Here is a 25,226-nt window from a genome sequence, read left to right as displayed (position 1 = left end):
ATCTCTCTCACTCTCTCTCTCTCTCTCTCTCTTATTTTCAATGACGGCCTAGGAACAGTGGGTTAACTGCCTGTTCAGGGGCAGAATGACAGATTTGTACCTTGTCAGCTCGGGAGTTAGAACTTGCAACCTTCCGGTTACTAGTCCAACGCTCTAACCACTAGGCTACCCTGCCACCCCAGCTAGTCACCTGGAATGCATTTCATTTATCAGGTGTGCCATGTTAAAAGTTAATTTGTGGAATTTCTTTCCTGTCTTAATGCGTTCAAGCCAATTAGTTGTGTTGTGACAAGGTGGGGGTGGTAAAAAGAAGATAGTCCTATTTGGTGTAAGACCAAGTCCATATTATGGCAAGAACAACTCAAATAAGCAAAGAGAAATGGCAGTCCATCATTACTTTAAGACATGAATGTCAGACAATCCGGAAAATTGTGCAGTCGCAAAAATCATCAAGCGCTATGATGAAACTGGCTCTCATGAGGACCGCCACAGGAAAGGAAGACCCAGAGTTACCTCTGCCACAGAGCATAAGGTCATTAGAGTTAACTGCACCTCAGATTGCATTCCAAATAAATGCTTCACAGAGTTCAAGTAACAGACACATCTCAACATCAACTGTTCATAGGAGACTGTGTGAACCAGACCTTTGTGGTCTAATTGCTGCAAAGAAACCACTACTAAAGGACACCAATAACCGGTAGGAAATCTGTCCTTTGGTCTGATGAGTCCAAATTTGAAATGTTTGGTTCCAACTGCTGTGTCTTTGTTAGACGCAGAGTAGGTGAACGGATGATCTCCACATGTGGTTCCACCGTGAAGCATGGAGGAGGAGGTGTGATTTTGTGGGGTGGTGCTTTGCTGGTGACAATGTTTGTGATTGATTTAGAATTCAAGGCACACTTAACCAGCATGGCTACCAGAGCATTCTGCAGCAATAGACCGTCCCATCTGGTTTGCGCTTAGTGGGACTATCATTTGTTTTTCAACAGGACAATGACTCAACACACCTCCAGGCTGTGTAAGGGCTATTTGACCAAGAAGGAGAGTGATGGAGTGCTGCATCAGATGACCTGGCCTTAACAATCACCCGACCTCAACCCAATTGAGGTGGTTTGGGATGAGTTGGACCGCAGAGTGAAGGAAAAGCAGCCAACAAGTGCTCAGCATATGTGGAAACTCCTTTAAGACACATTCAAGACTGAAACTCCTTCACCTGAAAAACATTCCAGGTGAAACTGGTTGAGAGAATGCCAAGAGTGTGCAAAGCTGTCATCAAGACAAAGAGTGGCTACTTTGAAGAATTTCTTTAACACTTTTTGGGGTTATTTCATAGTTTTGATGTCTTCACTATTGTTCTACAGTGTAGAAAATGGTACAAAAAGCTTTTTAAAAATTTGAATGAGTAGGTGTGTCCAAACTTTTGACTGGTACTATATATATATACATATGACACAGGAACACATATGCACATAGTATGAACATTTGAACATTTTGGGGCCAACCGCCAATGAATGGTGGCATTGATATGGTGGGTTGTCATGTTAGCTAAGCCCAATAAATCTGAAGTGTGTGTGTGAGAGAGCATACCTCTGTGCGTGTATCAGTTGTGGTCATCCGCTATGGGATAAGATATCCTGACAAGGCAATCAGTGAGAAACAGATTCTGTGGCCGTCCGGCTCTACCACTGCCGTTCCTCAACCCTGATGAGCTTTTGAAAAACGGAGTGCGTCTGAAATTGGTTTTGTATGAGAGCCTTCAGATCTGTCTCTTATGACGACTTTTGCCACCTGTCTTCATTGGCTGCTGAGGTCTCGTTATTAATCTGACTCTCTCTCTCTCTCTCTAGACTTCGAGCAGGACCGGGGGAAGAGAAGAGGACAGGGTCTCTCCAGAATAAGCTTGTTGTCAGAGTAGAATGGTGGCAGGAGCTATAGGAGGATGGGCTCATTATAACCGAACATATCAAACACATGCAAACAACGTGTTTGACTCCATTCCAGACATTACAATGAGCCCATCTTTCCTATTGCTCGTCCCACCATCCTCCGCTGCATGGTGTAACTCTCTCTCTCCCCTGCACAGTACCAACCAGAGCTCTCTCTCTCTCCCCTGCACAGCAGAGCGCCAACCAGAGCTCTCTCTCTCTCCCCTGCACAGCACAGCGCCAACCAGAGCTCTCTCTCTCTCCCCTGCACAGCAGAGCGCCAACCAGAGCTCTCTCTCTCTCCCCTGCACAGCACAGCGCCAACCAGAGCTCTCTCTCTCTCCCCTGCACAGCACAGCGCCAACCAGAGCTCTCTGTCCCCTGCACAGCACAGCGCCAACCAGAGCTCTCTCTCTCCCCCCTGCACAGCACAGCGCCAACCAGAGCTCTCTCTCTCTCCCCTGCACAGCACAGCGCCAACCAGAGCTCCCTGTCCCCTACACAGCACAGGGCCAACCAGAGTCTCTCCCCTACACAGCACAGGGCCAACCAGAGCTCCCTGTCCCCTACACAGCACAGGGCCAACCAGAGCTCTCTCTCTCTCTCCCCTGCACAGCACAGTGCCAACCAGAGCTCCCTGTCTCCTGCACAGCACAGCGCCAACCAGATCTCCCTGTCCCCTGCACAGCACAGGGCCAACCAGAGTCTCTCCCCTGCACAGCACAGGGCCAACCAGAGCTCCCTGTCCCCTACACAGCACAGGGCCAACCAGAGCTCTCTCTCCCCTGCACAGCACAGGACCAACCAGAGCTCTCTCTCTTCCCTGCACAGCACAGGGCCAACCAGAGCTCCCTGTCCCCTACACAGCACAGGGCCAACCAGAGCTCTCTTGTCCCCTGTTCTTCCTTGCACAGGGCCTAGACTCCAACAGTAAAGGTCAACTGCACAATTCCAATCCAATCTGCTCATCAGCATCACAGACTCACCAAATGTCAAGTTTGGGATAAAGCTTTTAGGCTGTGGACCTAACCAACAGACATAATCATCCTAATCATAATGCCCCCCATTATAAAACCTCATCTGGTCCCTTGCTTTTAAATGAATGACAAATAGTGCTCTGATATAGAATGAAACCCCAGCCATAATCGGATAAGTTATTCAATTGAGATAATGAAAAGCCTAAGAAAGGAAAGGGAACCTTTGTCTTGGGGATGGACAAGCAGCGGTAGTCTATCTAATATGGTCAATCAAGAATCATCCAGAGAAATCACTTTAGAGATTCTCTTCCTGGTTCTGACCAATGACCATTAATATACCAATAACAGGACCAAAACTATTATTTTTTTCAACCATAGAATATAGATCGATATAAATCAATCACTACACATACTTTACGCTATATTAAGCCACCTTCCAATTTGCATTTCTACCCCCCCCTCCTTTGTAGTTATAAAAGTTATTCATTTTGTTGTTGTTGTTGTTGCTCCATAACTGCCAATGTGTGGACTTCCTTGTTTGTCACCATCTAAAAGCTAAGCTGTGACAAATGGGGGCTTATTTGGGATCGTGCCTTGGCTATTTTGATGTTATCCCTAGTAGATATGGTAATTGGTTAGCGCTAATTGTTGACTCTTTGGTGGGTCTTGTGTTTTGCTTAGTTCTGTTATTGTCCCAGAAGCCCTTAATGTCCATTTTTATGTGCTATTGTATATTAGGAGTTACATGTTGACTTTTTGTAGTTGTGTGTTTAATCATACTTCAATTGGTTTAGAGAAATTGCCTTTTAAGTTATTAGTTTGATGACTTGTTTATTTATTGCAAGTTTTGGTTTGGTGCATCGGTGGAGAGAAGATCAGTCTCTTTTCTTGTACTGTCTAGAGACACTTCTGTTTCCTGTTGGGTCATTGGCTTAAGGAGGTGAGTTGTCTTTGCAATGTTTGACAGTGAGAAGGTTTGAGGCAGACATAACTCATTGCCCAGAGATATGGTCTTTCCCAGTGTTAGGTATAGCAGCGTGTTCCCACTTGTGGCACGTTGTTGTTTTTGTGTGGTGATAGCGGTCAGAGAAGTTGTCTCGGGAGCATGTTGGTTACCAGAGAGCTGGTTCCTCCTTTGTGCCAGTGGGCTCTAGTGCATCAATACCTGCCGCAAAGCCACCGAAGGCTAGGGTTAAGTTTAACAGTAGGATTTGGGGAAACTCAAGTAATACACTCCTGTTTTTGCACTGTTAAGTCAGCTATGTACTTGTACTGTAGTCGATGTGGTCATTAGGGCAGTTCAAAGTTTGGGACATTAATTTGTTCATAGCATTTTGGCATCTATTGACGATTTTGTTCGTGCTCCTTCTGAATAGTTGCTTATGCAGTTTACGAAGGAACAGCTTTTGAAGTTGAGCGAGTATTATCATGTTGAGATTAGTGACAAACATCTCAAGGATACAGGGAGGTCTATTCTGTCAGCTAACTTGCTTTCAGCTGGTATTTTTGCCGGCTGAATTGAGTAAACCTAGTCAAGCTGTATTAGATGTACCAATTGTGTCTAGTGCTGGTTTGACATTTGAGCAGGAAAAAGGAGGTAATTTTATTGCAGTTAAATCATGACAAAGATCTGGAAAGGTTGAAACAGCAATAATAACTTGATTTGGAAAATTTGACGCAGGATACGGAACAAGCTAAACTGCGGTCGCAATATCAGTGGTTAGAACTTGTCAGAGAAGCTTTCAGGTGAATTTTCTTTCGAGAAATGACTCAAGCTCCCTAATGGGACGCTCTTACCTTGGTCCTTCTACGCCTTTAGATGTTGCTGGTAGTCTACGGTTCTTGCCTAAATTTACTGAAAAGGTTCCTGAGCTATGTTTTTTTACGTTATTTGAACGTGTAGCAGACTCGGGCTTGGCCTATTACTGACCGTACTTTGATGCTACAGTGTGTTTTGACCGGTAGGGTTCGGGAGGCTCATCTCTTTAGCGCTATAGATAGCCATGATAACATAAAGGTTCAAACTGCTGCCCTGCATGCTTACGAGTTGGTCCCTGAAGCGTGAGGAAATGGACATATCACACAGTTGTGTGTGTGTGTGTGACGCTATTCAGTTCGAGCTCTAGTTTTAAAAACATCTCATGACATTTCTTGTCACTTAGGGGTTAGTAAAAACCTTTGACTGAATTTTGCTTCATTTTTATTGGCCTCATTTATAAAGACATTTTCTGCTTTACATCAAAACGTGCCATGTTTGTCATATTTCTGGGAATCCTAATCAGATATTTAAGGAACCGTTCCCGCTACAACCTGTTACAGGCCATTTGAGCATTTGACTATTGATTGTGTTGGACTCCATTCTACAGCTGGTAGCACCTACATGTTAATTAACTGTCAGGCTATGAGATCCTGCAGCCGATCCACTTAAAACCAACATTAAAACTAAGTCTGTTGTGAAGGCTTTGTCACAGTTCATATGTATATATATATTTTTTAAATTAAGGTGATTCAGAGTGATCAGGGTTCCAATTTCACTTCGCACATATTTGCACAAGTCTTGGGACAATTGCGTATAAAACATAATCAGTGCTTTTTATGCTCAGTCGAGGGGCCCTTGAGCATTTTATCAGACTTTGAAGTCACTTATGTGCGTACGGCACTGAATTAGAACGTGACTGGGAAGAGGGGTTACCCTGGTTGCTACTTGCTGTTAAAGAATTACCGCGAGAGCACTGGGTTCAGTCCTAATGACCTTGTCATACTGTGCATGGTCCCCTTGCTGTATTAAAAGGAGGATTGGAAGGTGGTTGAGCCCTCCCCCCAAAAAATTTGCTGTCATATGTTAGTGGTTTCTGACAGGATGTATGTAGCTTGTGAAATGGCTAAAGGAAAAACTAGCATCCTCTCAGGCGAGGATGAAAAGATTGTTTGACCGGTGAGCGGAGCTGTGACAATTTAGTCCAGGGGACCTGGAGGAACAGACACATTACTGACATTACTACAGACAGGAACTCATCACTCTGACAGCTGGACTGGCCCGAGTCTGACCCTGCTGCCCATTGTCGGTTCTTCTCTTCAGGCCAAATTCAGCGGCCCGTACACTAATTCACCAATCGTCCGATCTGAACTATCGGATTGCTACCCCTGAGCGGCGAAAGGCGAAATCAGCTCTACCATGTCAATTTGTTATTAAAGCCCTGTGCTCGTTTGTCTTCTGAATTCGTTAAATCAGAACTATGTGCTGATGTAACTGATGTGGTTAGTTGGTGAACCAGTGTATTTTGGACTTCCTGTTGCTCTGGCTTCTGCTCTCCTGATGCTCGGTCTCCATTTCTTTCTCTTAAATTGTTTCTTCCAGGTACCGTGGTTGCTGAGGTTGGATGTTGTCAGACGATTTGGTTGGGTTGGTGTCATCAGCAATCTCAACTGCACATCGACTCGGTGATGTACAGCACAGTACATCACTGGGGCCAAGCTTTCTGCCGTCCAGGACCTCTATACCAGGCCGTGTCACGCCAGCCACCCAGGTCATAGACTGTTCTCTCTGCTACCGCACGGCAGGCGGTGTCACGCCAGCCACCCTAGTCATAGACTGTTCTCTGTGCTACCGCACGGCAGGCGGTGTCACGCCAGCCACCCTAGTCATAGACTGTTCTCTCTGCTACCGCAGGGCAGGCGGTGTCACGCCAGCCACCCTAGTCATAGACTGTTCTCTCTGCTACCGCAGGGCAGGCGGTGTCACGCCAGCCACCCTAGTCATAGACTGTTCTCTCTGCTACCGCAGGGCAGGCGGTGTCACGCCAGCCACCCTAGTCATAGACTGTTCTCTGTGCTACCGCACGGCAGGCGGTGTCATGCCAGCCACCCAGGTCATAGACTGTTTTCTCTGCTATCGCACGGCAGGCGGTGTCACGCTAGCCACCCTAGTCATAGACTGTTCTCTCTGCTACCGCACGGCAAGCGCTACCGGAGCGCCAAGTCTAGGTCCAAGAGGCTTCTAAATAGCTTCTACCCCCAAGCCATAAGACTGCTGAGCAATTCATCAAATGGCCACCCAGACTATTTGTATTGCCCCCCCCCCCTCTTCTGTGCTGCTGCTACTCTGTTATTATCTATGCATAGTCACTTTAATAACTCTACCTACATGTACATATTACCTTGACTCCGGTGCACCCACACATTGACTCTGTACCGATGCCGGCTGTATATCGCCCTGCTATTGTTTACTGCTTTAAATATTTCTTATCTATTTTGTTATGGCTATTTTAACTGCATTGTTGGTTAAGGGCTTGTATAACTAAGCGTTTCACTGAAGTCTACACCTGTGGTATTTGGCACATGTGACAACGTGATTTAAAAAAAAAAAAAACACTTCACTGCCCTCACCCACCTAGATATGAGGAATACCTACTGCATGTGAGAATGCTGTTCATTTACTGCAACTCAGCGTTCAACTGCGGTCCCCTCAAAGCTTATCACGCTTAGGACCGTTGATCTGAACACCTCCCTCTGCAACTGGATCCTGGACTTGGTGTGGGTAGGCAACATCACCTCCACCTTGCTGATCCTCAACCCAGGTGTGTGTGCTTAGTCCCCTCCTGTCCACCCACGATTGGTTGGCCTGCATGACTCCAACACCAAGTTTGCTGAAGACACGACAGCCTACAGGGAGGTCAGTGACCTGGCAGTGCGGTGCAGGGACAACAACCTCAATGTCACTAAGACCAAGGCGCTGATCGTGCATTACAAGAAATGGGGGGGGGAGCATCCGCAAGGCTGGAGTGGGTCGTGAGCTTCAAGTTCCTCGGTGTCTAAATCACCAAGGACTTAAAATGGTCCACTCACACAGGCACAGCCATGGAAAAGGTGTGGCAGCATCTTCCCATCAGGATGTTGAAAAGGTTTGGCGTGGGCCCTCAAATTCTCAGTTCTACAGCTGCACCATTGAGAGCATCTTGACTATCTGCGTCACTGCTTGGTATGGCGACAGCGCCGCCCTCGATCGCATGGCGCTACAGAGGGTGGTGCGGACAGCCCAGTACTACATCACTGGGACCAAGCTCCCTGCCATCCAGGACCTCTACATCAGGCGGTGTGAAAGGAAGGCCTGGAAATTCATTAGACTCCAGCCAGCCCAAGTCATAGACTGTCCTCTCTGTCGCCGCACAGCAAGTGGTACCGGAGCATCAAGTCTCACACCAACAGGCTCCTGAAGAGCTCTCTCCACAAGCCATACGACTGCTAAACAGCTAACAGAATGGCTAGACCGACATAGTTGACCCTTGTATTTTATTATTATAATTTTTTTCACAGTCTCTATGTACACTCACAGCACTTTACAGTCACGTACACTGACACTCCAACATGCACACACATTTATACATACTTCACACACACCCCAAAACACATGTAGCTCTATCACTCCAGTATCCGTGCACATTGTTAATATGGTACAGGCACTGACCCTGTTTAAAACGGTAGCTTCTTACTTTCTCATGTTCATATTTCTTGTTTTTGTTATGCTATATTGATTACTGTAAGATGCATGGTTTCATTGACAAGACTATATATATAAATAAAATGTGTGTTTGAGTAGAAATATCCTTGATTTCTAGATAACAAAAACAAATCACTTGAGGAATTGGGTGAGTAGACAGTGCCTCTTTCACTAGCTATCTAAATATTCAGGTCTGGGCCTTGGAGGCTCTAAGACATGTTTAGATTGCACAATATGCACACGGCACAATGCATTATTGATTAATTGATATATACCTAATTTACACATAGAAATGTATGTTGGCACCATGCCAATCAAAATAAGTGTCGTTGTTCCACAACCATTAGCTATGGCCCTGTAGAAACGTTGTTCCACAACCATTAGCTATGGCCCTGTAGAAACGTTGTTTCACAACCATTAGCTATGGCCCTGTAGAAACGTTGTTCCACAACCATTAGCTATGGCCCTGTAGAAACGTTGTTCCACAACCATTAGCTATGGCCCTGTAGAAACGTTGTTTCACAACCATTAGCTATGGCCCTGTAGAAACGACAAGGACATGTGGAGGCTGTGTGTGTTTGGCCAGTGAGAGGGTTTGCCTGGTCAAACATACCAGAGGATGTCAACATTCCCAGAATGCTGTGTGTGGGTCTGTCCCAAATGGGGCCCCACAGGGCCCTGATCTAAAGTAATGCACTATACAGGGTATAGGGTTTTTATAAGGGACGAGGGGCGTATGATGCACGGGCTGCTCCAGCACAGTGTTGCAGGGGACACGAGGGTAACCAGCTATAAGCCTGCATGTTTTTCAATGTGTCCGAAGGCCCATGAGTTAAGCAGGTGTTGTGCATTCCACTAGCTTGATTGAGTTCAGACCCTGACTTGTTTTAAAACAGCAGAAGGCCCTATAGAAATACAAGATTCTTCCACCTGGCTAGGACATGAACCATATGAAAACACACAGCTTTGGGGAAGTTTATTTGAAAATAGGGGGAGGGGGGGGGGTAAAAACGGTGTTTCTTGTTAAATACTGCTGATTTTCTTCCGCATACTTTAGAGAATGGAAAGTGATCACATTAAATAACAAAGCAAATACTGCTCAGCTTTCAAATGTCCCTAAAGAACATCTGCGGTACCGTTCATCAACAGTTTTTAGTAAGCTTGATTAAAGTAAAATATGAGTTCTCTCCTCAGGGATGTGTTTTCATGTGAAGCATATAGTACTTTTCTTCCCGTTTAGCAGACAAAGTATGTGTGTCCCAAACGGCACCACCCTATTCCCTACATAGTGCACTACTTTTAACCAAAGCAATGGTCAAATGCAGTGCATTATGACGAGAATAGGGTGCCATTTGGGACATACTGTACTCATAGTACTTTTTTATGAGAAGAAAGCATCCTTCTATCCAGACAGCGCTCCGAGAAGAGTTGTTGACAAGGGAACGCCCACAGGTAGAATCAAGCAGAAAATGTATAATTATTTTCCAGGACCACGATTAATCATTTTACTCCTTGGACAATTAATAATGGAGGAAGAGAATTAGATCCAACTGCGTCCCAAATGGCCCCCTATTCCCCTTTGGCTCTATATACAGTACGGGTTCCATAGGGCTCTATATACAGAAGGGTTCCATAGGGCCCTATATACAGAAGGGTTCCACAGGACTCTATATACGGAAGGGTTCCATAGGGCTCTATATACAGAACAGGTTCCATAGGGTTCTATATACAGAGGGGGTCCATAGGGCTCTATATACAGAATGGTTCCACAGGGCTCTATATACAGAAGGGTTCCATAGAGCTCTATATACAGAAGGGTTCCACAGGGCTCTATATACAGAAGGGTTCCATAGGGCTCTATATACAGAAGGGTTCCACAGGGCTCTATATACAGAATGGTTCCATAGGGCTCTATATACAGAAGGGTTCCACAGGGCTCTATATACAGAAGGGTTCCATAGGGCTCTGTATACAGAATGGTTCCACAGGGCTCTATATACAGAAGGGTTCCATAGAGCTCTATATACAGAAGGGTTCCACAGGGCTCTATATACAGAAGGGTTCCATAGGGCTCTATATACAGAAGGGTTCCACAGGGCTCTATATACAGAATGGTTCCATAGGGCTCTATATACAGAAGGGTTCCACAGGGCTCTATATACAGAAGGGTTCCATAGGGCTCTATATACAGAAGGGTTCCACAGGGCTCTATATACAGAAGGGTTCCATAGGGTTCCATATACAGAAGGGTTCCATAGGCCTCTATATACAGAAGGGTTCCACAGGGCTCTATATACAGAGGGGGTCCATAGGGCTCTATATACAGAAGGGTTCCACAGGGCTCTATATACAGAAGGGTTCTATAGGGCTCTATATACAGAAGGGTTCCATAGGGCTCTATATACAGAACAGGTTCCATAGGGCTCTATATACAGAAGGGTTCCATAGGGCTCTATATACAGAACAGGTTCCATAGGGCTCTATATACAGAAGGGTTCCATAGGGCTCTATATACAGAAGGGTTCCACAGGGCTCTATATACAGAAGGGTTCCACAGGGCTCTATTTACAGAAGGGTTCCACAGGGCTCTATATACAGAAGGGTTCCATAGGGCTCTATATACAGAAGGGTTCCATAGGGTTCTATAAACAGAAGGGTTCCATAGGACTCTATATACAGAAGGGTTCCATAGGGCTCTATATACAGAACTGGTTCCATAGGGCTCTATATACAGAAAGGTTCCATAGGGCTCTATATACAGAAGGGTTCTATAGGGCTCTATATACAGAAGGGTTCCATAGGCCTCTATATACAGAAGGGTTCCATAGGGCTCTATATACAGAAGGTTTCCATAGGGCTCTATATACAGAACAGGTTCCATAGGGCTCTATATACAGAAGGGTTCCATAGGGCTCTATCTACAGAACGGGTTCCACAGGACTCTGCATACTGAAGGGTTCCATAGGGTTCTATATACAGAAGGGTTCCATAGGGCTCTATATATAGAAGGGTTCTATATACAGAGCGGGTTCCACAGGACTCTATATACAGAAGGGTTCTATAGGGCTCTATGTACAGAACGGGTTCCATAGGCCTCTATAAACAGAAGGGTTCCATAGGGCTCTATATACAGAAGGGTTCCATAGGGCTCTATATACAGAACGGGTTCCACAGGACTCTATATACAGAAAGGGTTCCATAGGGCTCTATATACAGAACGGGTTCCATAGGCCTCTATAAACAGAAGGGTTCCATAGGGCTCTATATACAGAAGGGTTCCATAGGGCTCTATATACAGAACGGGTTCCACAGGACTCTATATACAGAAAGGGTTCCATAGGGCTCTATATACAGAACGGGTTCCATAGGACTCTATATACAGAAAGGGTTCCATAGGGCTCTATATACAGAAAGGGTTCCATAGGACTCTATATACAGAACGGGTTCCATAGGACTCTATATACAGAAAGGTTCCATAGGGCTCTATAAACAGAAGGGTTCCATAGGGCTCTATATACAGAGGGGGTCCATAGGGCTCTATATACAGAACGGGTCCATAGGGCTCTATATACAGAGGGGGTCCATAGGGCTCTAGTCTAAAGTAGTGCACTACATAAGGAATAGGGTTCCATAGGGCTCTAGTCTAAAGTAGTGCATTGCATAAGGAATAGGGTTCCATAGGGCTCTAGTCTAAAGTAGTGCATTGCATAAGGAATAGGGTTTACATAGGGCTCTAGTCTAAAGTAGTGCACTACATAAGGAATAGGGTTCCATAGGGCTCTAGTCTAAAGTAGTGCACTGCATAAGGAATAGGGTTCCATAGGGCTCTAGTCTAAAGTAGTGCATTGCATAAGGAATAAGGTTACATAGGGCTCTAGTCTAAAGTAGTGCACTACGTAAGGAATAGGGTTCCATAGGGCTCTAGTCTAAAGTAGTGCACTGCATAAGGAATAGGGTTCCATAGTGCTCTAGTCTAAAGTAGTGCACTACATAAGGAATAGGGTTACATAGGGCTCTATTCTAAAGTAGTGCACTGCATAAGGAATAGGGTTCCATAGGGCTCTAGTATAAAGTAGTGCATTGCATAAGGAATAGGGTTACATAGGGCTGTAGTCTAAAGTAGTGCACTATATAGGGAATAGATTGCCATTTGGGACACCCTATAATTACAATATTTATGATGCATATCAAGATTTATATCGAACATATTCTTTAAGTGAATTCAGCAGCATATGTTACTAGCCCTTAGCAGTCTTTATTAGCTCTTAGCAGTCTTTATAGCCCTTAGCAGTCTTTATAGCCCTTAGCAGTCTTTATAGCCCTTAGCAGTCTTTATTAGCCCGTAGCAGTCTTTTTAGCCCTTAGCAGTCTTTATAGCCCTTAGCAGTCTTTATAGCCCTTACCAGTCTTTATAGCCCTTAGCAGTCTTTATAGCCCTTACCAGTCTTTATAGCCCTTAGCAGTCTTTATAGCCCTTAGCAGTCTTTATTAGCCCTTAGCAGTCTTTATTAGCCCTTAGCAGTCTTTATAGCCCTTAGCAGTCTTTATAGCCCTTAGCAGTCTTTATAGCCCTTACCAGTATTTATAGCCCTTAGCATTCTTTATAGCCCTTAGCAGTCTTTATAGCCCTTACCAGTCTTTATTAGCCCCTAGCAGTCTTTATAGCCCTTAGCAGTCTTTATAGCCCTTACCAGTCTTTATAGCCCTTACCAGTCTTTATAGCCCTTAGCAGTCTTTATAGCCCTTACCAGTCTTTATAGCCCTTAGCAGTCTTTATAGCCCTTAGCAGTCTTTATTAGCCCTTAGCAGTCTTTATAGCCCTTAGCAGTCTTTATAGCCCTTAGCAGTCTTTATAGCCCTTAGCAGTCTTTATAGCCCTTAGCAGTCTTTATTAGCCCTTAGCAGTCTTTATAGCCCTTAGCAGTCTTTATAGTTGACTTGAGAACTTTTTTTTCTTTTTTTTTATCAGAGAAATCATTGCTCATTTTAAAGCATCATTACATTGGTTGGTTGATTCATTCTGTATAAATAAGCTGTGTGTCAGGGGGAACTTTTAGAATTTTCAATGCCGTATTAGAAGATCCAAAAGGTGTCCTGATTGGGACTCAGTAGCCCATCTCTTAAAATGGATGTTAGTTTAACAGCTGTAATACCTATCACAGCATTCAGCTATGCTGAAATATTTGACATTCAGGACCAAACCCCTGTCACCCGACACTATCCACATGGCGTTTGTGTCAATATCATTTTTAACATTCCCGAATTATAAAAGACAGATACTCAAAAAGGTTAATTAATTACAACATTCATCTAACTGAATAAGTGCTTTATTCACTCATCAGTTGTACAATTGAAAGGAGACAAATTGTTTAAAAAAACCAAAACCAGAAATGAATATCATGACAACTGCTACAGTAGCACGTCTGTGTCTTTTGATGGTGAGCTTGATGCATTCACATTCCATCTGTTTGGATTCCTATTCTGTTATAGTCATGATTGACTACAAAAGCCAGGGGTAAAAAAATATATATATATTTTCTAATCTAAGGCGGGTATAACATATTGCTTTGTAAGGGCTGGGTTGTTTTATGATTGCTGAGAGATCCTGACAAGGGATAGCAAAGATGACAACTTAGCAAACAGCCCTTCATTAGATCTGCCTGGCTGGAATGAATCAACGACAGCCAGGGAGGATAGAAGAGACGTCTAGCAGCGAGGAGCTATGTGTGTTTAACTCAACAACATTTAATACATGGAAACCTAGCAGATTCAGCCTTTGTAGAGCATTGTTTACACTCCCCGAGCTATTCAAAATGTCATCCTTATGTATTCTTAACTGGTATGCAGACTTCTTCTTCTATTTGTCAACACTGGGAGCCATTCAAGCGTTATTTAAAAGGAAGAGCGGAAAAAAACTTCTAGATTAAATCCTTGATTTTTCCATGTGACGGAATGGACATAAACCACTGCCACCACTTAAGAACAGTGTGTTGTACATAGTCAGACCAACAGTGGGCCAAAAGGCGCCTCAATTAAACAAAAATAACATCTCAAACATCATCAAACAGAACAGCTGTTGAAGTCTGTAAACTGGTCCAATACAAGACTCCCATCCATAACTCTACCATACAACTCTATGGAGAACCATTGAGACACATGGTCAGAAGTAGCCAAGAGGGACATTATCATGGTCAGAAGGAGCTAAGAGGAACATTATCATGGTCAGAAATAGCTAAGAGGGACATTCCCGTGGTCAGAAGGAGCTAAGAGGAACATTATCATGGTCAGAAATAGCTAAGAGGGACATTCCCGTGGTCAGAAATAGCTAAGAGGGACATTCCCGTGGTCAGAAATAGCTACGAGGGATATTAGCATGGTCAGAAGTAGCTACGAGGGATATTAGCATGGTCAGAAGAAGCTAAGAGGACATTGTCATGATCAGAATGAGCTAAGAGGGACATTCCCGTGGTCAGAAGTAGCTAAGAGGGACATTCCCATGGTCAGACGTAGCTAAGAGGGACATTATCATGGTCAGAGGTAGCTAAGACTACATTATCATGGTCAGAAGTAGCCAAGAGGGACATTATCATGGTCAGAAGTAGCTAAGACTACATTATTATGGTCAGAAGTAGCTAAGAAGACATGATCATGGTCAGAAGTAGCTAAGACTACATTATCATTGTCAGAAGACACTAAGAGGACATTGTAAGTCTGCTAAATGACTTAAATGTAAATGTAATTATCATGGTCAGAAGAAGCTAAGAGGGACGTTATCATGGTCAGAAGAAGCTAAGAGGGACATTATCATGGTCAGAAGGAGCTAAGAGGGACATTGTCATGGTCAGAAGGACCTAAGAGGGACATTCGCATGGTCAGAGGTAGCTAAGAGGGACATTATCGTGGTCAGAGGTAGCTAAGACTACATTATCATGGTCAGAAGTAGCTAAGAGGGACATTCCCGTGGTCAGAAGTAGCTAATAGGGACATTATCATGGTCAGAAGTAGATAAGACGGACATTCCCGTGGTCAGAAGTAGCTAAGAGGGACATTATCATGGTCATAAGTAGCTAAGAGGGACATTCCCGTGGTCAGAAGTAGCTAAGAGGGGCATTATCATGGTCAGAGGTAGCTATCAAATCAAATCAAATCAAATTTTATTTGTCACATACACATGGTTAGCAGATGTTAATGCGAGTGTAGCGAAATGCTTGTGCTTCTAGTTCCGACAATGCAGTGATAACCAACAAGTAATCTAACTAACAATTCTAAAACTACTGTCTTATACACAGTGTAAGGGGATAAAGAATATGTACATAAGGATATATGAATGAGTGATGGTACAGAGCAGCATACAGTAGATGGTATCGAGTACAGTATATACATATGAGATGAGTATGTAGACAAAGTAAACAAAGTGGCATAGTTAAAGTGGCTAGTGATACATGTATTACATAAGGATGCAGTCGATGATGTAGAGTACAGTATATACGTATGCATATGAGATGAATAATGTAGGGTAAGTAACATTATATAAGGTAGCATTGTTTAAAGTGGCTAGTGATATATTTACATCATTTCCCATCAATTCCCATTATTAAAGTGGCTAGAGTTGGGTCAGTGTCAATGACAGTGTGTTGGCAGCAGCCACTCAATGTTAGTGGTGGCTGTTTAACAGTCTGATGGCCTTGAGATAGAAGCTGTTTTTCAGTCTCTCGGTCCCAGCTTTGATGCACCTGTACTGACCTCGCCTTCTGGATGATAGCGGGGTGAACAGGCAGTGGTTCGGGTGGTTGATATCCTTGATGATCTTTATGGCCTTCCTGTAACATCGGGTGGTGTAGGTGTCCTGGAGGGCAGGTAGTTTGCCCCCGGTGATGCGTTGTGCAGACCTCACTACCCTCTGGAGAGCCTTACGGTTGAGGGTGGAGCAGTTGCCGTACCAGGCGGTGATACAGCCCGCCAGGATGCTCTCGATTGTGCATCTGTAGAAGTTTATGAGTGCTTTTGGTGACAAGCCAAATTTCTTCAGCCTCCTGAGGTTGAAGAGGCGCTGCTGCGCCTTCTTCACGACGCTGTCAGTGTGAGTGGACCAATTCAGTTTGTCTGTGATGTGTATGCCGAGGAACTTAAAACTTGCTACCCTCTCCACTACTGTTCCATCGATGTGGATAGGGGGGTGTTCCCTCTGCTGTTTCCTGAAGTCCACAATCATCTCCTTAGTTTTGTTGACGTTGAGTGTGAGGTTATTTTCCTGACACCACACTCCGAGGGCCGTCACCTCCTCCCTGTACGCCGTCTCGTCGTTGTTGGTTATCAAGCCTACCACTGTTGTGTCGTCCGCAAACTTGATGATTGAGTTGGAGGCGTGCGTGGCCACGCAGTCGTGGGTGAACAGGGAGTACAGGAGAGGGCTCAGAACGCACCCTTGTGGGGCCCCCGTGTTGAGGATCAGCGGGGAGGAGATGTTGTTGCCTACCCTCACCACCTGGGGGCTAAGACTACATTATCATGGTCAGAAGTAGCTAAGAGGGACATTCCCATGGTCAGAAGTAGCTAAGAGGGACATTCCCATGGTCAGAAGTAGCTAAGAGTACATGATCATGGTCAGAAGTAGCTAAGAGGGACATTCTCAGATGGTTTTTATTATTTAACCAGGGATATCACATTGAGATTTTAATACATTTTTTAGAGCCCTGATGAGTCCAATATTACAAATAATGTGATCTGGGATAAATACAGTGTGTGGTAGATTGTGTCTGATGCTGCATGTGCCACTTGAATAAAAAGATATATAGCTAATGTACTAGGTCCTAACACATAATTACAGGTCCTAACAGGTCCTAATTTGTATTTGCATTTATTAAGGATCCCGATTAGTTCCTCCCAAGGCATTAGCTACTCTTCCTGGGGTTTATTATGGATCCCCATTAGTTCCTCCCAAGGCAGTAGCTACTCTTCCTGGGGTTTATTATGGATCCCCATTAGTTCCTCCCAAGGCAGTAGCTACTCTTCCTGGGGTTTATTAGGATCCCCATTAGTTCCTCCTCCTTCCAAGGCAGTAGCTACTCTTCCTGGGGTTTATTATGGATCCCCATTAGTTCCTCCCAAGGCAGTAGCTACTCTTCCTGGGGGGGATCCCCATTAGTTTTATTATGGATCCCCATTAGTTCCTCCCAAGGCAGTAGCTACTCTTCCTGGGGTTTATTATGGATCCCCATTAGTTCCTCCCAAGGCAGTAGCTACTCTTCCTGGGGTTTATTATGGATCCCCATTAGTTCCTCCCAAGGCAGTAGCTACTCTTCCTGGGGTTTATTATGGATCCCCATTAGTTCCTCCCAAGGCAGTAGCTACTCTTCCTGGGGTTTATTATGGATCCCCATTAGTTCCTCTTCCTGGGGTTTATTATGGATCCCCATTAGTTCCTCCCAAGGCAGTAGCTACTCTTCCTGGGGTTTATTATGGATCCCCATTAGTTCCTCCCAAGGCAGTAGCTACTCTTCCTGGGGTCCAGCAACATTAAGGCAGTTACAGTATTTACCGTTTTAAACTATTACATGACGTTACATTTCATAACACTTCCCTCAAACCACTACTATACTATCACATATCTACAATACAACATCCATGTGTACGTGTGTGTAGAGTGTCTTATCATGTGTATGTGTGTGGAGTGTCTTCTCATGTGTGTAGAGTGTGTCTTATCATGTGTATGTGTGTGTAGTGTCTTATCATGTGTATGTGTGTGTAGAGTGTCTTATCATGTGTGTGTAGAGTGTGTCTTATCATGTTTATGTGTGTGTAGAGTGTCTTATCATGTGTACGTGTGTGTAGAGTGTCTTATCATGTGTGTGTAGAGTGTGTCTTATCATGTGTATGTGTGTGTAGAGTGTCTTATCATGTGTATGTGTGTGTAGAGTGTCTTATCATGTGTATGTGTGTGTAGAGTGTCTTATCATGTGTATGTGTGTGTAGAGTGTCTTATCGTGTGTACGTGTGTGTAGAGTGTCTTATCATGTGTATGTGTATGGAGTGTCTTATCATGTGTGTGGAGAGTGTGTCTTATCATGTTTATGTGTGTGTAGAGTGTCTTATCATGTGTAAGTGTGTGTAGAGTGTCTTATCATGTGTGTGTAGAGTGTGTCTTATCATGTGTATGTGTGTGTAGAGTGTCTTATCATCTGTATGTGTGTGTAGAGTGTCTTATCATGTGTGTGTGTGTGTAGAGTGTCTTATCATGTGTGTGTGTGTGTAGTGTGCATCTTATCATGTGTACGTGTGTGTAGAGTGTGTCTTATCATGTGTGTGTAGAGTGTGTCTTATCATGTTTATGTGTGTGTAGAGTGTCTTATCATGTGTATGTGTGTGTAGAGTGTCTTATCGTGTGTATGTGTGTGTAGAGTGTCTTATCATGTGTATGTGTAGGTAGAGTGTCTTATCATGTGTGTGTAGAGTGTGTCTTATCATGTTTATGTGTGTGTAGAGTGTCTTATCATGTGTGTGTAGTGTGTCTTATCATGTGTATGTGTGTGTAGAGTGTCTTATCATGTGTGTGTGTGTAGAGTGTCTTATCATGTGTATGTGTGTGTAGTGTCTTATCATGTGTATGTGTGTGTAGTGTGCGTCTTATCATGTGTACGTGTGTGTAGAGTGTGTCTTATCATGTGTGTGTAGATTGTGTCTTATCATGTTTATGTGTGTGTAGAGTGTCTTATCATGTGTATGTGTGTGTAGTGTCTTATCATGTGTATGTGTGTGTAGTGTCTTATCATGTGTATGTGTGTGTAGAGTGTTTTATCGTGTGTATGTGTGTGTAGTGTCTTATCATGTGTGTGTAGAGTGTGTCTTATCATGTTTATGTGTGTGTAGAGTGTCTTATTGTGTGTATGTGTGTGTAGTGTGTCTTATCATGTGTATGTGTGTGTAGTGTGTCTTATCATGTGTATGTGTGTGTAGAGTGTCTTATTGTGTGTATGTGTGTGTAGAGTGTCTTATCATGTGTGTGTGTGTGTAGAGTGTCTTATCATGTGTATGTGTGTGTAGTGTCTTATCATGTGTATGTGTGTGTAGTGTGCGTCTTATCATGTGTACGTGTGTGTAGAGTGTGTCTTATCATGTTTATGTGTGTGTAGAGTGTCTTATCATGTGTACGTGTGTGTAGAGTGTCTGATCATGTGTGTGTAGTGTGTCTTATCATGTGTATGTGTGTGTAGAGTGTCTTATCATGTGTATGTGTGTGTAGTGTCTTATCATGTATATGTGTGTGTAGAGTGTGTCTTATCATGTGTATGTGTTTGTAGTGTCTTAGCATGTGTATGTGTGTGTAGAGTGTGTCTTATCATGTGTACGTGTGTGTTGAATGTCTTATCATGTGTACGTGTGTGTAGAGTGTCTTATCATGTGTATGTGTGTGTAGTGTACGTCTTATCATGTGTATGTGTGTCTTTACCTGTTTCACAGTCCCCACTGTTCCAGAAGGTGTGTTTAATTGATCTGTTTTTAAATCGGATTCTACTGCTTTCATCACTTACCTGATGTGGAATAGAGTTCCATGTAGTCTTGGCTCTATGTAGTACTGTGCGCCTCCCATAGTCTGTTCTGGACTTGGGGACTGTGAAGAGACCTCTGGGGGCATGTCTTTTGGGGTATGCATGGGTGTCCGAGCTGTGTGCTAGTAGTTTAAACAGACACCTGTTGTGTTATTGACTGTACGTTTGTTTATCCCATGTGTAACTCTGTGTTGTTATTTTTGTCGCACTGCTTTGCTTTATCTTGGCCAGGTCACAGTTGTAAATGAGACCTTGTTCTCAACTAGCCTACGTGGATACATAAAGGGGAAAAACATTTTTTTTTAAACACCTATGTGCATTCAGCATGTCAGCACCTCTTTCAAAACCAAGTAGTGATGAAGTCAGTCTCACCTTCACTTTGAGCCATGAGAGATCTACATGCATATCATTAATGTTAGATTTCCGAGTTCATTGAAGGGCCAGCTGTACTGCCCTGTTCTGAGCCAAATGTAATTTTTCGAGGTCCCTCTTTGTGGCACCTGACCACATGACTGAACAGTAGTCCTAGGGCCTGTAGGACCTGCCTTGTTGATAGTGCTGTTAAGAAGGTAGAGCAGCTCTTTATTATGGACAGACTTCTCCCCATTTTAGCTACTGTTGTATAAACATGTTTTGATCAATGACAGTTTACATTCCAGGGTTACTCCAAGCAGTTTAGGTACCTCAACTTGCTCAATTTACAAATGATTTATTACCAGATTTAGTTGAGGTTTAGGGTTTAGTGAATGATTTGTTCCAAATACAATGCTTTTAGTTATTGAAATATTTAGGACTAACTTATTCATTGCCACCCATTCTGAAACTAACTGCAGCTCTTTAAGTGTTGCAGTCATTTCAGTCACTATAGTAGCTGACAACGTGTTTTTTTAAATTAATTTTTATTTATTTATTTTATTTCACCTTTATTTAACCAGGTAGGCCAGTTGAGAACGATCATAGATACAATTTGGCTACGTAAGCCTACAAAACATTTACAATAGCAAAATCACAATAATCACAAGAATGGCTTCAGATCAAAGTTGCATCTATCACCGTACTCTATCCATTTATTTTTTTTGTATGCTATTTTAATATGAGAATTAACCAATGATATCAGGCTACACCCGGCCATGATTACAGAAACCTGTGTCTTTTGATACTATATAAAAGAGTCATCCAGCAGAGTTTGTCATTATACCCTGATGAAGACAGCTTGTCTGTCAAAACGTTGGACATAAATATTTTTGCATCTGAGCTCCTAGAGTGTACGTATCTTCTTTATTTATTTTTTTAAGTGTCCTACTCCGCTAGACATCACCCCGCCTCTAGATGATGTGCACCCATGACCAGCTCGGAAACCAGATTGCATAGTGGAGAAGGTACGGTGGGATTCGAAATGGTCGGTGATCTGTTTATTAACTTGGCTTTTGAAGATTTTTAGAAAGGCAGGTCAGGATGGATTTAGGTCTATAACAGTTTGGGTCTAGTGTGTCTGCCCCTTTGAAAAGGGGGATGACCGCGGCAGCTTTCCCTTCTTTGGGGATCTCGGACGAAACGAAAGAGAGGTTGAACAGGCTAGTAATAGGGAAAACTTAAATTGATTTTACCTAATTTCTATCAGCATGTTAAATGTGCAACTAGAGGGGGGAAAAAACTCTAGACCACCTTTACTCCACACACAGAGACATGTTCAAAGCTCTCGATCTCCCTCCATTTGGCAAATCTGACCATAATTCTATCCTCCTGATACAAGCAAAAATAAAAGCAGGAAGCACAAGTGACTCATTTACATTACATTACATTTAAGTCATTTAGCAGACGCTCTTATCCAGAGCGACTTACAAATTGGTGCGTTCACCTTATGACATCCGTCAATAAAAGAGTGGTCAGATGAAGCAGATGCTTAACTACAGGGCTGTTTTGCTAGCACAGAATGTAATATGTTCCGGGATTCAGCCGATGGCAATGAGGAGTACAACACATCAGTCACTGGCTTCATCAATAAGTGCATTGAGGACGTCGTCCCCAATGTGACTGTACATACCCCAACCAGAAGCCATGGATTACAGGCAACATCTGCACTGAGCTAAAGGGTAGAGCTTCCGCTTTCAAGGAGTGGGACTCTAACCTGGAAGCTTATAAGAAATCCCACTATGCCCTCCGACGAATCATCAAACAGGCAAAGCGTCAATGTAGGACTAAGATCTAATCGTACTACACCGGCTCCGACACTCGTCAGATGTTGCAGGGCTTGCAAACCATTACAGACTACAAAGGGAAGCACAGCAGAGAGCTGCCCAGTGACACGAGCCTATCAGATGAGCTAAACTACTTCTATGCTTGCTTCGAGGCAAGTAACACTGAAACATTCATGAGAGCATCAGCTGTTCCGGACGACTCTGTGATCACGCTCTCTGCAGCCGATGTGAGTAAGACCTTAAAACAGGTCAAGATTCACTAGGCTGCAGGGCTAGACGCATTACCAGGATGCGCTGGCCAAATAGCAAGTGTCTTCACTGACATTTTCAACCTCTTCCTGTCTGAGTCTGTAATACCAACATGTTTCAAGCAGGCCACCATAGTCCCTGTGCCCAAGAACACTAAGGTAACCTGCCTAAATGATTACCAACCCGTAGCACTAATGTTTGTAGCCATGGAAGTGCTTTGAAAGGCTGGCCATGGCTCACATCTAGTCAAGGCTCACAACTTGAAGCTCTCAATCTGGAGTAGCTTCTACCCCAAGCCATAAGACTCCTGAACATCTAATACAATGGCTACCTAGACTATTTGCATTGCCCCCCCCCCCCTCCCTCTTCTATGCTGCTGCTATGCACATAATACCTAAATTACTAAAAAACCGTTGTCCCCGCACATTGACTCTGTACCAGTACCCCCTGTACATAGTCTCGCTATTGTTATTTCACTGCTGCTCTTTAATTATTTGTTACTTTTATTTGTTACTATTTTTAGGTATTTTCTTAAAACTGCAATGTTGGTTAATTAAGGGCTTGTAAGTAAGCATTTCACTGTATGTGACAAATACAATTTGATTTGTATCTGGTCAAACACAATTTCTTTCCAAAAGTTTACTAAGGGTGGGTAACAGGCTGATTGGTCGGCTATTTGAGCCATTAAAGTAGGCTTTACTATTCTTGGGTAGCGTAATGACTTTAGCTTCCCTCCAGGCCTGAGGGAACACACTCTCTGGTAGGCTTAGATTGAAGATATGGCAAATAGGAGTGGCAATATCGTCCGCTATTATCCTCAGTAATATTATCCATCCAAGTTGTCATACCCCGGTGGCTTGTCATTGTTGAAATACAACAATCATTTTTTCAACTCTTCCACACTCACCTTACGGAATTCAAAAGTACAATTCTTGTCTTTCATAATTTGGTCTGATATACTTGGATGTGTAGTGTCAGCGTTTGTTGCTGGCATGTCATCCCTAAGTTTGCTTATCTTGCCAATGAAAAAATCATTAAAGTAGTTTGCAATATCAGTGGGTTTTGTAATGAATGAGCCATCTGATTCAATGAATGATTGAACTGAATTTGCCTTTTTTTTTTTACCAAAATGTAATTTCAGGTGATCCAAAGTGATTTACTATCATTCTTTATATAATTTATCTTTGTTTCATAGTATAGTTTCTTCTACTTTTTATTTAGTTCAGCCACATGATTTCTCAATTTGCAGTACATTTTCCAATCGGTTGTGCAGCCAGACTCATTTGCCATTCTTTTTTTGCCTCATCCCTCTCGACCATAAAATTGTTCAATTGCTCATCAGTTTTTACAGTCATTTTCTTAATGGGTGCATAATTATTAGTAACTGGAATAATTTCACAAATGTGTGAAGTGCAGCGTCGCGTTAAACACCACAGCCCAACAAATATTCTTTACAAAAACAACGTAGGAATCACTACAAAACTTATTGTGTGACCTCTCATGCACTATATTAGGCCCAGCCTTTGGAACTTTGGTTTTCCTAGATATGGCTACTATATTGTGATCACTACATCCGATGGGTCTGGATACTGCTTTAAAGCACATTTCTGCAGCATTAGTGAAGAATGAATTCATGTTGATGATTTCATTCCTGTGCTGTTTGTAACTACCCGGGTAGGTTGACTGATAACCTGAACTAGGTTGCAGGTACTTACAGTTTGAAGCTTTGTCTTGAGTGGGCAGCTTAATAATGAAAGCCAGTGAATATTTTAATCACCAAGAAAATAGACCTCATAACAGGTCATAACAGATCCTAACAGGTCATAACAGACCCTAACATGTTGTAACAGATCATAACAGGTCATAACAGGTCATAACAGATCATAACAGGTCATAACAGACCCTAGCAGGTCTAACGGGTCATAACAGATCCTAACAGGTCCTAACAGATCCTAACAGGTCATAACAGGTCATAACAGATCCTAACAGGTCATAACAGATCCTAACAGGTCATAACAGGTCAGACCCTAACAGGTCATAACAGATCCTAACAGGTCATAACATATCATAACAGGTCATAACAGGCCCTAACAGGTCATAACAGATCATAACAGGTCATAACAGACCCTAACAGGTCATAACAGGTCATAACAGATCATAACAGGTCATAACAGGTCATAACAGATCCTAACAGGTCATAACAGATCATAACAGGCCCTAACAGATCCTAACAGGTCATAACAGATCATAACAGGTCATAACAGACCCTAACAGGTCATAACAGGTCATAACAGACCCTAACAGGTCATAACAGGTCATAACAGATCATAACAGGTCATAACAGGTCATAACAGATCCTAACAGGTCATAACAGATCATAACAGGTCATAACAGATCATAACAGGTCATAACAGATCCTAACAGGTCATAACAGGTTATAACAGCCCCTAACAGGTCTAACGGGTCGTAACGGGTAGTGACAGGTCTAACGGGTCGTAACGGGTAGTGACAGGTCATAACAGGTCATAACAGATCATAATAGGTCATAACAGGTCATAACAAGTCATAACAGACCCTAACAGGTCTAACGGGTCGTAACAGGTCTAACAGGTCATAACGGATCCTAATCAAGAGCAAAGCAGCTCATCTATAGTGTGGTTGTACACGACACCAGTCATGTTGGTTGTATCATGTGGACTTAGATTACGGCCAGAGAAATCCTTCTACTTTCCATGGCGTACAAGAGGTCCTGTAAGCTAAGCATGAGTCATCGGTTGCTTCCCATGTGGCACACAATTTCCATATAAAGTAAATAAACTCTATGGTCATTGCTT

Source organism: Oncorhynchus nerka, linkage group LG24, assembly GCF_034236695.1.
Source record: "Oncorhynchus nerka isolate Pitt River linkage group LG24, Oner_Uvic_2.0, whole genome shotgun sequence".
Taxonomy (NCBI): Eukaryota; Metazoa; Chordata; class Actinopteri; order Salmoniformes; family Salmonidae; genus Oncorhynchus; species Oncorhynchus nerka.
Note: the sequence above shows the minus strand (reverse complement) of the source record.